The sequence below is a fragment of the Lissotriton vulgaris genome, chromosome 3_1, assembly GCF_964263255.1.
Source record: "Lissotriton vulgaris chromosome 3_1, aLisVul1.2, whole genome shotgun sequence".
NCBI lineage: Eukaryota > Metazoa > Chordata > Amphibia > Caudata > Salamandridae > Lissotriton > Lissotriton vulgaris.
The window spans coordinates 863,608,272-863,622,095 of NC_141689.1; the positions used below are offsets into that span (position 1 = coordinate 863,608,272).

At 47.9% G+C, this 13,824-nt stretch overlaps 1 protein-coding gene across 3 annotated transcripts in view; it reads right to left on the minus strand.

Annotated features, from left to right (window-relative positions):
* ERCC6L2 (ERCC excision repair 6 like 2) overlaps positions 1-13,824 on the minus strand; it is a 1,198,109-nt gene that overhangs the window by 1,172,308 nt on the left and 11,977 nt on the right. For 2 of the 3 annotated variants that reach the window (XM_086961178.1, XM_086961180.1), the window contains 2 exons: positions 4,325-4,371; positions 3,108-3,157 (listed from right to left, as the gene is read on the minus strand). The gene's annotated coding sequence lies outside the window, so the exon portion shown is untranslated. The remainder of the gene's footprint in view (positions 1-3,107; positions 3,158-4,324; positions 4,372-13,824) is intronic. The other variant, XM_086961179.1, reaches the window with a different exon arrangement.

Genomic DNA, 13,824 nt, shown 5'->3' on the forward strand with positions numbered 1-13,824 from the left:
AGGTCCAGCGTAAACCGATTTGCCGATTTCTTGTGTTACTTGCATTGAACTCTGCAATAAAAATTGTTTTACAAAAAAAAAAAACAGTACACATGGATAATTGCATATTAAGGGGTCTTTCAGTGTGAATCCACCCTTCTCCCATCGTTTTTCCCACCCGCGGTTCTGTTCCTTCATAACACCAGTACTCGGATGCCGTCTAACCCTGTCTATACTCGCCCCAATGGGCCTGGAACTTTTCCCATTTTTGGGGGGGTATCCTCTGCTTTGATAAACAGCCTTCGCTGCCAGATGGCACCAGTCCATATCATGCTTTCAATCCCTCACCCTTGGTGGGGTTGTTTCCCCCCAAGCCTGAGCAATATTTCTCTTTACTTTCGCCGAGGCCAGCATAAGCCAAATTCCAAGGTATTTGGGCCACCATTCCTCCCCCGTTATTCCCATGATGTCCTACCTTGCCTCTAGTGGGACCTGAAAACCCGTGGCTGCAGCCATAATACCAGTCACTCCCTCCCATTTGGCACTGGATTCCGGGGCAGGCCCGCACCCTCTGGCGCAACGATCAGAGTCCCACTGGCCCCACCTGTATTGTAGTGTCCTAGAGGCGTATGACCTATGTAAAATAGGGATATGCACTGAGCAGAAGCGCGCACAAATGGCTCTTTCTCTAGGGCATTGCAGTGCCTCAATTTAGTCGTCATCCTCCAGAAGCCCCACGTCTGTTTCCCACGCTTCCCTCAGGGGGCCTAGAGGGTCCGGCAAATTGATAAGAAGTTTTCGGTAGATTCAGGAGATGGCTTTTTCCTCCATCTGTTCTAGAAGAAACCTGTCTTCAAGAGGAGAGTACTCTGATATCAACTCCCCTTCTGGTAGGTTGTAGCATACGGCATGTCACAGCCGCAAATACCAAAAGCGCTCGGTGTCTGCCATTTAAAGGAGTTTGGGCAGTCAGTTTGTTATCCCATCCCAACAGTTGTGTCACTTCTCGTCACGCTCACACTACCGCCTGTGCATGAGTCGGGAGCTCCTTCTCACAGATTTTCCGACAGAGTACCCCTGGATAGCCCACCGATCCCATTGCCTACCGGTCCAGCCAATATGCTGGCTCCGAGGTGACTGTAAACACCCAGGGCCAGATGTAGGTCGCCAATTACCAGTCGGTAACGGCCGATTTCGGCCGTTACCAACCGGTAATTGGTTTTTGAGATGTAGGGGCCATTTTTTTACAGAATCAGCAAATTTACCGATTCTGTAAATTTACCGATTCTGTAAAATACCGAATCGGTAATTTTACCGATTCGGTAAAACCCAGATGTAGGTAGCACTGTTTACAGTGCTACAGGCCTTCAGGATTCAGTATTTTACCACCCAATCCAATTGGGTGGTAAAATACCGAATTCAGGTGTACATGCACATCTGTGCATGTACACCTGTGCCATGAGATAAACAGACATGCCCTTAGGGCATGTATGTGTGCCACATGTCACACAAGCCTGCACTTGGGGTGCTAGAGGGTGTCAAAGTGACACCCCCTGCACCCTTGCAGGATTCGGTATTTACCGATTCGGTAAATACCGAATCGGTATTTCCCATTGATTCCTATGGGATTCCTATGTACCTCCATCCCATAGCAAGTTGCGGAGCTCAGAATTGACGCCTGGGAGACGTTAGGCAACATTTTGTAGGGGGTGTTCTGGAGCACATATAATAGGCGTGGGAGGGCCTTCATCTTGAACTAGATGGCCCGGCCCATCAAGGAGATTGGCGGCTGTCGCCAGTGGGCAACGTTCTTCCTCAACATCCTAAGCTGCAGGAGTATGTTGAGCTATAAAAACTCCTACCTCCGAGTGAGTGATACGGATACCCCGATATTTAAACTTTTCTTTCTGTAGCAAAGCCACGCAATCAGATGTCGGGGGTGCGGGGGGGAGATCACTGGCTAATGGAAATACTGACAAGGCACTGAAGAGCTTTTTTGACAAGTAGCATCCTACTCCAGACCACAGGATTAGTAGTTAGCAGGTTACTACAAATCATTATTATTATTTTTTTATATGCCAAAACATGCTCTATACTAATATGTGTATCATGAAGCATTTCTAATACAACCAAAAACATCCCACCTAATTTTTCTTTTGAGCATGCTCTAGTCTTCTGTAAACATTTTGAGTGGAATTTACTTTGAAGGTTCGGAATTCAGGGGAACCCAGGGCTAAGCCTGTGTTGACATAAATTGTATGCAGACTGCATCTTACAGGCACCACACAAACACATCTCTGGAGAAATCACCACAAAACACTAAAGTTCAACCACTGGTCCTGGAGAAGGGATGTCGAAGATGGAACAGGGACGGGATGAGGGACAGAAGTAATGACAGGAGAAGGGGGCTGAGAGGGAAAAGAAGCAACATGAATGGGGGATATGGGAGTGCGTGAAAAAGCACATACTCATGTGAAGTGATTGAAAACAAAGAAAAAAGTAGCTCCAAAAACAGGAGTATTGGAAGGACACTAGTACTCTGGCCATGCTCTAAGGGAGGGACAAACTCAAGAAATGATATGAAGCACTCATGCCGTGCCAAATAGAAAAGAAGAAAATGCGAGTCACGCGGAGTCTAACCAATGGGAAGCTTGTGGGGGGGAGGGCTGTAGCCCACTAACTGTAAACAACATGTCTTTAACAGACCTAAAACAAGCATTTGCAATGCAATAGGGCTCGCATTTACAAGAGTTTGAGCTATTGGCATTGTAAATGACAATGCCTTTTATTTAATGTTGTTCTTAAAACAGATAAATAAAAGTTATTTTAATTTTACAATACCAACAGCTTAAACTCTTGCAAATGTGAGACCTACTGTATTGCAAATGCCAGCGCCAGTGCTGACAAAGCAATTTGAGAAAATTGTGCACGGAAGCTATAATTAAAGCCTACTGAGTAACAACACACGTAACAGGAGGTATCGCCATGGGAGGTTACAAAATGAGGCAAGGAGGTTCTAAGGAGGGACTACTAACCCTATTAACCAATGAAAACACAATTTACAGTGGACAATGACACAAGCCAATGAAAAATATGGGTGGAGATTGGGCAGATCTTCAAGTGCTTACCTGAATACAGAATGCCTCGCAGAGCAGTGCATGCGCTACCCAGGCTCGACCTAAAAAGAATGCGTAAAAATTCTTTACCTTAATTTCCTCAGAGATGGATACTGAGCAGCACTGCTCAATATTTATATAATAGGCACAATCTGATAAATGAAACCATGCAGATAATCTGAGTTTATGGCAAATCTATGTTACCAATAAAATGCTTTTGTTTAACTAAGACTAAAACCTCTTGTCATGTCCTTTAGGCTAGTCCTATCATGTATACCTGTCAGGGTTCACGGGAGGTTTCCTCCTTGTGACCCTGTTTTGGCACTTACTTCTGCTCCTCTAACCCACCATTCCAGCTTTAAGGCTTGCTCTGCTTTTAGCTGGAGAGTATGCTGGCGGCGCTGAACATCCAAGATGGCCGCCAGCATGCCAGATGTTTAGCAGTCTAGTTTCCCTCAACAATTGAACTCAGGTGAAGTGCGCGCCAATGTTCCATGGCGAACTTCACCGAGAGTCTTCCCGGGTATGGGGATTACCTGCACTGTGCCGTGAATAAGATAGTCAGGGGGTGGTCGCAGGCGTCGGGTTCTTTAACGTCGGTCCTCAGAAAACCCTGAGCTTCAGGTTAATGACATTAGAAGGCCTATGCTCAGTCGGATATCGAACAGGAGAAACTTGCATGCTTATGAAGTAGCGTCTCTCTTTGGAGTCGCTTCATTCCAGTCAGTGAACCATAGTGAACACCTCGTAAGGGAATAGCGTTTCTTTCTGAGACGATTCCTTCCCAGTCTAGTGAATCCCAGAGCATTCTTCGTTGAGGTAAAGAGGGGCTGCATAAATAATAGTGTGGTTGTGTGTGAAATCTACGCTACCATTTAGACTCTAGAGAATCGCAGTTAGGAAAGAAATTATTTCTACTTAACTCAAAACTGAGTTTCGGGCTATCAAAATAATTGAGTCCTGGCATTGTGCGCGTGGGTGTTGTTATCACGCAATATAAAACCACAGACTCTGGAACTAAGAGAAAAGAAGTTAGTTTAAAAAAACAATGGAGTATCAGTTTTACCTTGAGAACCAGTTGTTGTTGATAAGAAAGCAATACACAGCTTACATTTAGAAGATTCAGAAGAAGATTAAGTACAGATACATACGCACTAACTAAAGTAAGTGTTGAGGGTTACAGATTAGACAAGGATTAAGACATCAGTATATAAAGAGATAAAACTTACCTTGTGTTTCCGTATATTGAGAACAGCATAAAAGAGTCAAGTTCGTCCTATAAGAGAAAATAAATCATTAATAAACTTCTCAAAAAAGCACATAGTAAAACAACACATGAGAAGCTAGAAGAGAAGAAAGCCCCTGAGAAGTTTCTGGTAAGATAAGTTATCTAATAAATGCATACCTGTACAGTAAGTGCTCAGTAGAAGTGTTATTCAGAAATGTATTTGTAATACAGTCTCTTAAGAAGAAAGAAGAAGACGAGACAGGAACGAGCAGAAGAAAACACCAGGCTGTCTCTTCTCTCTCCCAATCCCCTTTCCCCCCTTGGTACTTACCTGTGAAGGATTACTCAACCTAGCAGGGACTACTTAAGAGGGGCATTGGGGCCTAGCATTGTTCTGCCCCTGTGCGATCAAGGAGTCTTGTAACAAGCCCTGACAGAGTGAAGTGCCCAAGTTGGTACAAGCACCTGAGCAGAATGGCAGAGGGTTTTGATTTAAAAAATCTAGGAGATATCCTAGGTAATATACAAAAAGATTTAGAGGCAGTTAGGGAAGAAAACAAAATTCTAAGGCAGGAAATAATTTGTTTTAAAATGGGAGAAACACTTTCAGGAACTAGTCATAACCCCTCCACTTATGAGACTCAAAGACCCAACACAAGTTCCTTAACTTTTGCTCCCACATAGGTAATCCACTCATTACCTCCTGTAATTCCCCTTGCTCCTCCGGAGCGATTTAATGGAGACCTGCAAAAGGCTCAAATCTTTTTAACCCAATGCGCCCTGCATTTTATGTGTCACCCTACAATTTTCCCCAATGCTCAATCTTGTGTCGCATTAATTTTGTCCTACCTCAGCGGGGACGCTGCCTCCTGGCCGATGCCCTTAGTGACCAAAGATGATCCAATATTGTACAATCTCGAAGATTTCAAAAGAGAATTTCTCCAAATTTTAGATTTGCAAGCCACCGACAACGAATTACTGGAACTAAGGCAGGGTAATCGCGAGTTGGTCGCTTACTTAGCGCAGTTTAACAAGCTGGTGGTCGAGACAGACTGGCCGGAAAACAAGAGAGCAGCAGTATTCTACCGTGGTTTACGGGAAGAATTGAAAGATGCTCTATCACAAATTACAAACCGCCCTACTGAGATATCGGCACTGGTGGATCTGGTTCTGGAGATAGATTTCCGGCAGAGTGAACAGAAGGGCGAAAGAAGGAGAGAGTTTACACCCAGTGTCCCTCGTTTTGACCAGATCAGAAAACTCACAAACTCACGAACCGAGGTATGTTCTTCAGGAGAGGAGCCAATGCAGATACGCATGATCCGAGGGCCACTGTCTCGAGAAGAAAAAGAGAAAAGGTGGCAGAATAAACTATGTATGTACTGCGGAGGTAGTGGACATTATGTAAAGACCTGTCAAAAAAGACTAAAGACACCCTTGTAAGAGAAGGAAAACTTGCAGCACCACCGGTGATGGGAGTTGGCCTGGTGGATGCAAGAGAAGAAACAACTCCGGTAAATGATCAACTAGCCAACACTTTGCAAGTCTCCTCACCACATTTGAATCTATCGGTGACGTTGAAATTCAGGAATGTCGTTTTGACAGAAACCTTAGTCATGGTGGACTCCGGGGCTACAGGTAATTTCTGCGACAGAATTTCGCAAAACGCATTGGTTTGCTAGCTATCAAGAAGGAAAAAAGTGAAAAAGTCAGACCTGTCAATGGCACCGACTTGACTTCAGGTCCAATCACTAGTCATACCGAACAAGTACTAATAATTACTATTGCAGGGCACCAAGAAATCCTACAATTCAGTCTCATAGACGCTCTCCAGTTTCAATTAATTATTGGGCTACCCTGGCTAACAGAACATAATCTGTCTATTGATTGGGGGGCTTGAACAATTCAGCTAAATTCAGAATATTGTGTTAAGCATTGCTTCAAAGAAACTGAAACCCAATCAGAATCCAGTATCATTACCCAACTCGCTGAGGCTGGAGCGTCAGTGCGTGTGATCCAATCCACAGAGATCCCAGAAGAGTTCCAAGACTTCGCAGATGTATTCAATGAAATTAAAGCAGACACCTTACCCCCTCACAGGTCTTATGATTGCAAGATAGACCTAGAACCTGGGGCTAACCTACCATGTAGTAGAGTCTACGCCTTCACTGAAAAAGAAAACAATCACCTGAAGGAGTATTTAAAGAAAAATCTTGAGAATGGCTTCATCAGACCATCTCAAACTCCTGTTTCTGCCCCCCTCTTCTTCGTGCCAAAGAAGGGAAGAGATTTCAGGTCTTGTATCGACTACAGGGCAATTAACAGACTAAGGGTAAAGAACCGTTACCCTTTGCCCCTTATTTCTGTGCTCATCGATCAGGTGCAGGAAGAGCAGATCTACACCTGATTAGACCTGCGGGGAGCTTACCACCTAATTCGACTCCGAGAAGGCGACGAGTGGAAAACGACATTCAGGACCACAAATGGCCTCTATGAATATCTAGTAATGCCATATGGCCTGTGTAACGCGCCCGCCGCCTTCTAATACTTTATTAATGATGTATTGAGCAATTTTATCGACCAATATGCTATAGTGTATATAGATGATATTTTGATCTATTCAAACACGGAGGAGGAACATCGAACACAGGTCCGCGCAGTACTCCAGCGTTTAAGAGAGAACTCTCTTTATGTAAAACTGGAGAAATGTTTGTTTAATACCGAGACCCTGGAATTCCTTGGATTTGAGTTGTCACCCGCAGGGATCACAATGGACAAACAGAAGGTGAAGGCGGTGACAGAATGGGAGTCTCCTACAACCATGAAGGAGGTGCAAAGCTTTATTGGATTCTCCAATTTCTATCGCCGATTCATTCATGAGTTTTCACAGAAAATTCTTCCACACACTCGTTTGTTAAAGAAAGGAGTACCATTCAAATGGTCACAGGAAGGTGAAACTGCATTCAATTTACTAAAACAAAGCTTCAATATTGCACCAGTCCTGTTACATGTGGACCCCTCTAAACCTTTTTACCTGGAGACTGATGCTTCGGACTTGGGGGTACACTTTCACATGGACACAAGGACACTAGGCAGTTATATCCGGTAGCTTACCGCTCCAGTAAACTGAACCCAGCCGAATGTAACTATACTATCACAGAAAAAGAACTTTCGTCCATTAAGGATGCCTTTAAGGATTGGAGGCACTATTTAATGGGTGCAAAACCTACATTAACGGTGTTTACCGACCACTGAAATCTTAAATTTTTACGCTCAGCCCATACTCTTACCCCTCGTCAACTTCGCTGGTCGCTCTACTTTGCAGACTTTGATTTCATTATCACCTACCGACCAGGCTCAAAAAATGGGAAGGCGGATGCTCCCTCTCGATTGGATACGGACAACCCCAAGACAGTCATTGACAACCAACAGATCATTCCTGACGATAAAAATCATTGGAGCTATTTCTCAAGTATCATTTGTGGATCAGGTTTGCACTGCAATGACTGCAAGAGATATGGAGGATTGGGCCATGGAAGATTCCCAACGTTTTATCCAGAACGGCTTACCCTATCAAGAGAACATCTTGTTTTTACCTACCCAAGACCTCCGGGGTGGGGCTTGGCTGGCTGCAAGATGGCCGCACTCTGAGTGGGCTCTGATGGCCAAGCTCCATAATCCTTCAACATCCTGCTGATAACGGACATATTCCTGCAATCTAACAGCTTTTTCTTACTCGGCATCCCCAGAGGAGTCGTCTGTTCCCTTTTACGTCACCTGGCGACAACTGGTGTCTGATTTACACCGCCCGAAGATACTGCTTGCTCTGCACGCTGGGGCCGGCTGGGGTTGGCCCTCCTCCTTCACCTACTGTGCGGAGCTCCCAGTGCACTCTACTGCCTGCTGGACGTCGGCAGACTTCCTTCGTGGGGTCTGGTGAGTGGTGCAGCTGCGGCGGCCGTCTCTGGCCTGGGCTGCTGAGGCCAGGGCGCCATCTTCCCACGCAGCCTGGCCGGACTGCGCGGTGGCCGCGGGCGCCCGGGCTCGGAGGAGGTGAGCAGTGAACCCCCCCTTGTCTCCCTGCTAGTGTGGCCCTGGTTCTGGCGTGCACCCCCGGTCTCTCACCTGCTGCGGTGAAGGAGGCCCCCCTCTCCCGCGCCTAGGATCCTGACGTCCGCTGCCCGCGAGATTCGGGCCCCTCTACTACTGTGGGCTGGTGCCCCACTTGCGGCCTGGGGGTGCTGGGCTCTGGGCCCCCACCGGATTCGCCCTACATATTGCTCTGGAGGCCCCCACCGCTGGTGACTTGGGAGTGGGTCCTGGGGGCTCCCTCTGAGGCACCTCATCGCCGCTTGCCCAGCCTACTCCATTATGGCCCTTGCTGCTGGCGACTGGAACTTTGGTGGTCCCTGGGCCTAAGCCGGCTGGGCAACACACTTGCTTCACTTCTCTGTGGTGGGGCCTGCTCCTTTTCGTTGTCCGCTTATGGCGCTGTCTGGGAGCTGGGGACGCGGCTGTGTGATCGTGCAGTGCTGCTGCCCCGGATCAACTGCTCTATCTGTTGCGGCCTTGCTTTGGCCGCCATTCACAGGAGCTCCTGCCTAAGCTTAGTCTAATCTCGGCACCCACGTGGAGGACATTTGCGGCACCTAGGCGCTATCCTAAGCCTCCTCCTGCCTTCTCAGCTATCTGCTCAACCCAGCCGCGACTGGCGCCTGCGTGGGGAGTCTTCTGCCGAAGGATTTTCCCACCTCACTGTGGTGCTTGATAAGTATAGCGTCCTCCCTCTGTCTCCTCAGATCTGGTGGGGCGCTGACCTGGAGGAGCACTCTTAGTTCTCACAAGTGTTCTACTACCTAAGTTACTTGCAGCACCTCTAGTCACCTCTTTTGTGCCCACTGCTCCTGGAGGCAGGCTGTGGCCGTACTTATCATTACTTATCTTGACTGTCCCTCCTGGTCTGGTCCATACTCGTGGTGGCTGGCAGGCCCTTGACATCCTTTGGTGTGGCTCCTCTCGGTCGCTCTACCTCTTCACTGCCTCTGAGTATGGTCTGCTTACTGGTTTTCCCTACAATGGGGAGAACGGACCCCAAGCAGCCTAAAATTACATTTGCAAAAACAACAGTTGATGGACAGAATGCAGAACAATGTCATACATCCACCCCAGTACAGAGATCTGGGCCTAAATCCATCGTTTTTTTGCACTCCACACCACCCCAGTTCAGACATGGCCATTGTTCTGCATTCTGTCCATCAACTGTTGTTTTTGCATTTCAAATTACATTTGAGCACCGAAGGTCGGCTCGCCAAGACGGCGCCGGCAAGGATGGTGGTGACCCTACACCCGTCATGGATGCACCTCTTGCTCGGGATGATGACCTTAAGGCAATCATGCTTGATGTGAAATCAACGGTAACTGGCATTGCTACTCAACTAGACCAGCTATCCGCCCGACTTGACTCAGTGAAGGCCCGTGTTGACTCGCATGACAATCGCCTTCTTCCATATTGAATCCAGAGTATCCGACGCCGAGGATGCCACCACATAGGATCACCTGAAATTGTTACAGATGGACAAAATCCTCGTGGTCATTCACGAGAAAAACGAAGATTTGGAGGCGCGCTCTCGTCGGAGCAATCGCCACATCACTGGGGTTCTGGAATTCACCAATATCTCCCGCATGGAGGACTACGTGGAGCAACTTTTCAAGGAACTCTTTGGTGCCGTTCTCTCCTCAGTTTTTATCGTTGACCATGTCAACCGCTCCCTTGGCCAGCAGCCTGGTCCTGGTTTGCCACCTCGCCCCATCATTACAAAAATTCTAAATTTCAGAGACCGGGATGCCATCCTGCGTGCAGCATGTGACATGGGCAAGATCAGCCATCAAGGGAACTCGCTTTCATTTTACCAGGATTACACTCTTGCGGTTTAGGCTGCCCGGTGTGAGTTCCTGCCCGCAAAGCGGATTCTTCAAAGACATAAGGTTGCCTATTCACTTGCCTATCCTGCTAAGCTGAGGGTCAAACAGGGCGCAAAGACGCTTGTATTCCCGGATCCCAAGGACGCAGTTGTTTACGCCAAGAAACTCCATGGTCCTTGCACTCTACTCCATCCAGCTCCCAGCTTGCCATCACTGGTCACCTGAGCGATAATAACTGAAATGCTGTGATAAGTACACTGTTTGTATCTTCTGCCCGTTGTCCACTGATACCATAGCTTGGCCACCCTGCTTTATTGCAGGGGTTTACGCTGAGCTGTGCAATGCCCTCACAGGATAATTCGCTCTCCTGATGTTGTTCCTCCTTTTTCCAGTTGTGGGTTCCTGGGGTGGGTAGGGGTGGTATGTCAGCCTGTTTGGGGGGTTGGTGGTCCTTATGACATTGCTTCCTGGTTTACTGGAGTGAGGTCAATATCGATGAATCCTTGCTTCTCAAGCAACTGGGTTTTCTATTTGTTTGGGGGGGGTCGGTGTGGGTGCGGGGTTGGGTCCTTTTGGCATTGTTTTTCGATTTGCCGTGGTGGGATTTCTGGGTGGGGGTTGGGTTACAGGAACAGCTACAATTGCCTGTAATTTGCCTAGCTTTACTTAGGCAGCCTCCGAATTTCAGTTTGATGAAGGTCCGGCGGTGTGGGCAGGGTTAGGGAGGGGGTGCTGTGGGTTTGCCCCACATTTCATTGGGGTCGGGGTTTTAATGTTTTTTTTAAATTGTTTTGTTATAATCAGATTGCATCTTCTTATTGCTATTACTGTTTTCCCCTGCAGCAAATCCGTGCATGAAATTCTCCTCTGTCCAATGGCACTGCTTTTCCCCCCTACTTATTTCCTCTCTGGTATCTGCACACTGGGGGTCCCCTTTATGACTTGGCCTGCCCATGCAGCACTGGCTTCCAACCTGCCCAATTATTCGGTAAGGGCGACCGGCCTGCTTGCCTCCCCACCGGTTGGCTCCATTATGCCGCAGCCAACCAACTGGTATTACCTGTTGTCTACTTTACTCGCTCTGCGTCTCATTGCTCCTATATACAGTAAAACATGGCCAACACCATTTGTTGGACCTGGAACATCCGTGGTCTTAACGACCACCGAAAAGCCAGGTTCATTCACTCTCCCCTGTAGCGACACAAGGTAGACATTTGCCTCTTACAGGAGACACACCTTCTGCCCGAGACCTCCTCCAGACTCTAGTCGCACCACTGGGGAGAATCACATTCCTCGTTTTATTCTTTTTATGCAAAGGGGGGGTTCCATTTTGAAACGTAGGGGCCTCCCCTGGCAAATTCTTCAGGTACTTACGGATCCTGACGGTAGATACGTGTTTCTGCATGGCTCATTGCTTTCTCAACCCATGATGATCGCTACGGTGTACGGCCCCAACTCGGATGATGCCGATTTTTTTACACATGTATGGCACCTCATTTCTTCCCTCTGCCCGACGGCTCTTCTCTGGGGGTTGCGGGGGGATTTTAATATTACTCTTTCTGCAGCATTGGACCATTCTGGCCCCCACTCCTACCACTCTGCTTCAGTCCTTACTGACTGACAATTTGATGTATGACGCTTGGCGTCATGTTTGGCCCGCTGCCCACAAGGGCACCTGCGTTACAGGGGTTCGGGGCTGCTGGTCATGCATTGATCTCTGGATCACCTCCCCGGATGTCCTAACTTGGCTCACATCAGCCGCTCATTTGGCACATACTTTTTCGTATAATGCTCCGGTTCAGGTCTCTCTCCGTCTCCCTCACTCCCCTCAGTGGGTATCCACATGGCGGCTCCCTCTGAATGCTCTTCGTGATACAGTCTTCTGTGACGAGATCCAAACAGCGATCATCAACTATTTTGATTCAAATGTGGGCTCGGTAGATTCTGCTTCTGTCCTATGGGAAGGTTTCAAAACAGTAACCGAAATTAGGGCTCTGGATGCCGCACAGGCAGCCCACCCCAGGCCCGAGACTCTTGCGCTCTTAAGACAAAAGCACACTGCATTTACTGAAGAGGCTGATAGAGAGCTCGCCTTCTTGGGCAGAGAAGCTCGAGCACGCCATTTCGGAGAAGGCGATCGGCCTGGAAAGACTTTGGCGAATCACCTTTGCCCCGCGCTGCGTCGTACGTCACTGCTCTTCGCGATGGTGGCCCCACCAGAACCACCTCTCCTGAGGAAATCAAGATTCATTTAATAGACTATTATTCACAACTTTACACCGCCGGCTCCCCCCCCTTGCGTGAGGCCTTCGAACAATACTTTGATACCATCGCGTTGGTATGGCTGGAGGACTATCATCGGAAATTCTTAGATGAGCCCTTCACTGAGGATATACTGGCTGCTATAAATTGCTTACTAGTAATAAGGCCCCCGGTTTAGATGGTCTTACAGCCTATTTTTATAAAACGATTGCATCGCTCTTGGAACCACACCTGGCTGCCATGTACAACAAGTCTTTCGACAATGGCCTCTTTCCTCCGTCCCTCTGTGAGGCGATGATAACGCTACTACTCAAGCCCGACAAACCAGCTGACTGTCGCGATTCATATTGCCCCCTCTCCCTCAATAATATAGATAATAAAATCTTTGCTAAGTTGGTGGCCTCCCGCCTTCTGCTCCTCATGCCCCTCATTGCTATCCCTGACCAGTCAGGCTTCATCCCTGGTCGTGCCACCTCACATAATCTCAGGACTATTTTTTCAGTTCTTTATCAAATCAACCCCAGCCTTCCTGCTGTGGCCGCTCTTCTGGATGCCAAGAAGGCATTCGACAAGCTTGAATGGCCCTTTTTATTTTTTCTTCTACTGCGCTTTGGTTTTAGCAATATTTTCATACGAAAGATATCCCTTCTCTATACTCGCCCCTCGGTTCGTCTTCGAATCAATGGTCAGATATCGGATCCCATCTTGATTGAACGCGGTACTCGGCAGGGGTGCCCTTTATCGCCCACGCTCTTCGCCATTGCAATGGAGCCCCTGGTGGCCAGACTCCGGCAGCATCATACTCAGAGGGGTATAGGTTTCGCGGCCCGATCCCTCCTGGTCTCTATGTATGCTGACGATGGTACACTGTACTTTCACCACCCCCAAGACAATCTCAGCCCTCTGGTGCGTGAGATAATATGCTTCGGTGGTTTGTCGGGCAAACAAATGAACTGGAGCAAGTCTGTGTTGTTCCCCCTCACGGATGCCACCAAACCATTTATGCTGGATTTTCCCTTTGTCTGGGCCTCTGACCCCACCTGCTACTTAGGTATCTGGTTGAGTAGGGACTTGGATGACCTCTGGAGGTCTAGCTTTGGGTGTGCGGTCGATTGGCTAGAGTCTAAGATCCCACATTGGAGTCGGCTGGCTCCCTCCATTCCCAGCCGTTTAGCCATTGCTAAGATGGTGGTTCTGCGAAAATTCCTTTACCTCTTTCTAAACATCCCCATTGTCCTCACTGCTCATTTCTTTCGTAAAATTAGTTCCTTTATCATCTCTCTAGTTTGGACTGGTAAGCAGCCCAGGGTTGCGTAC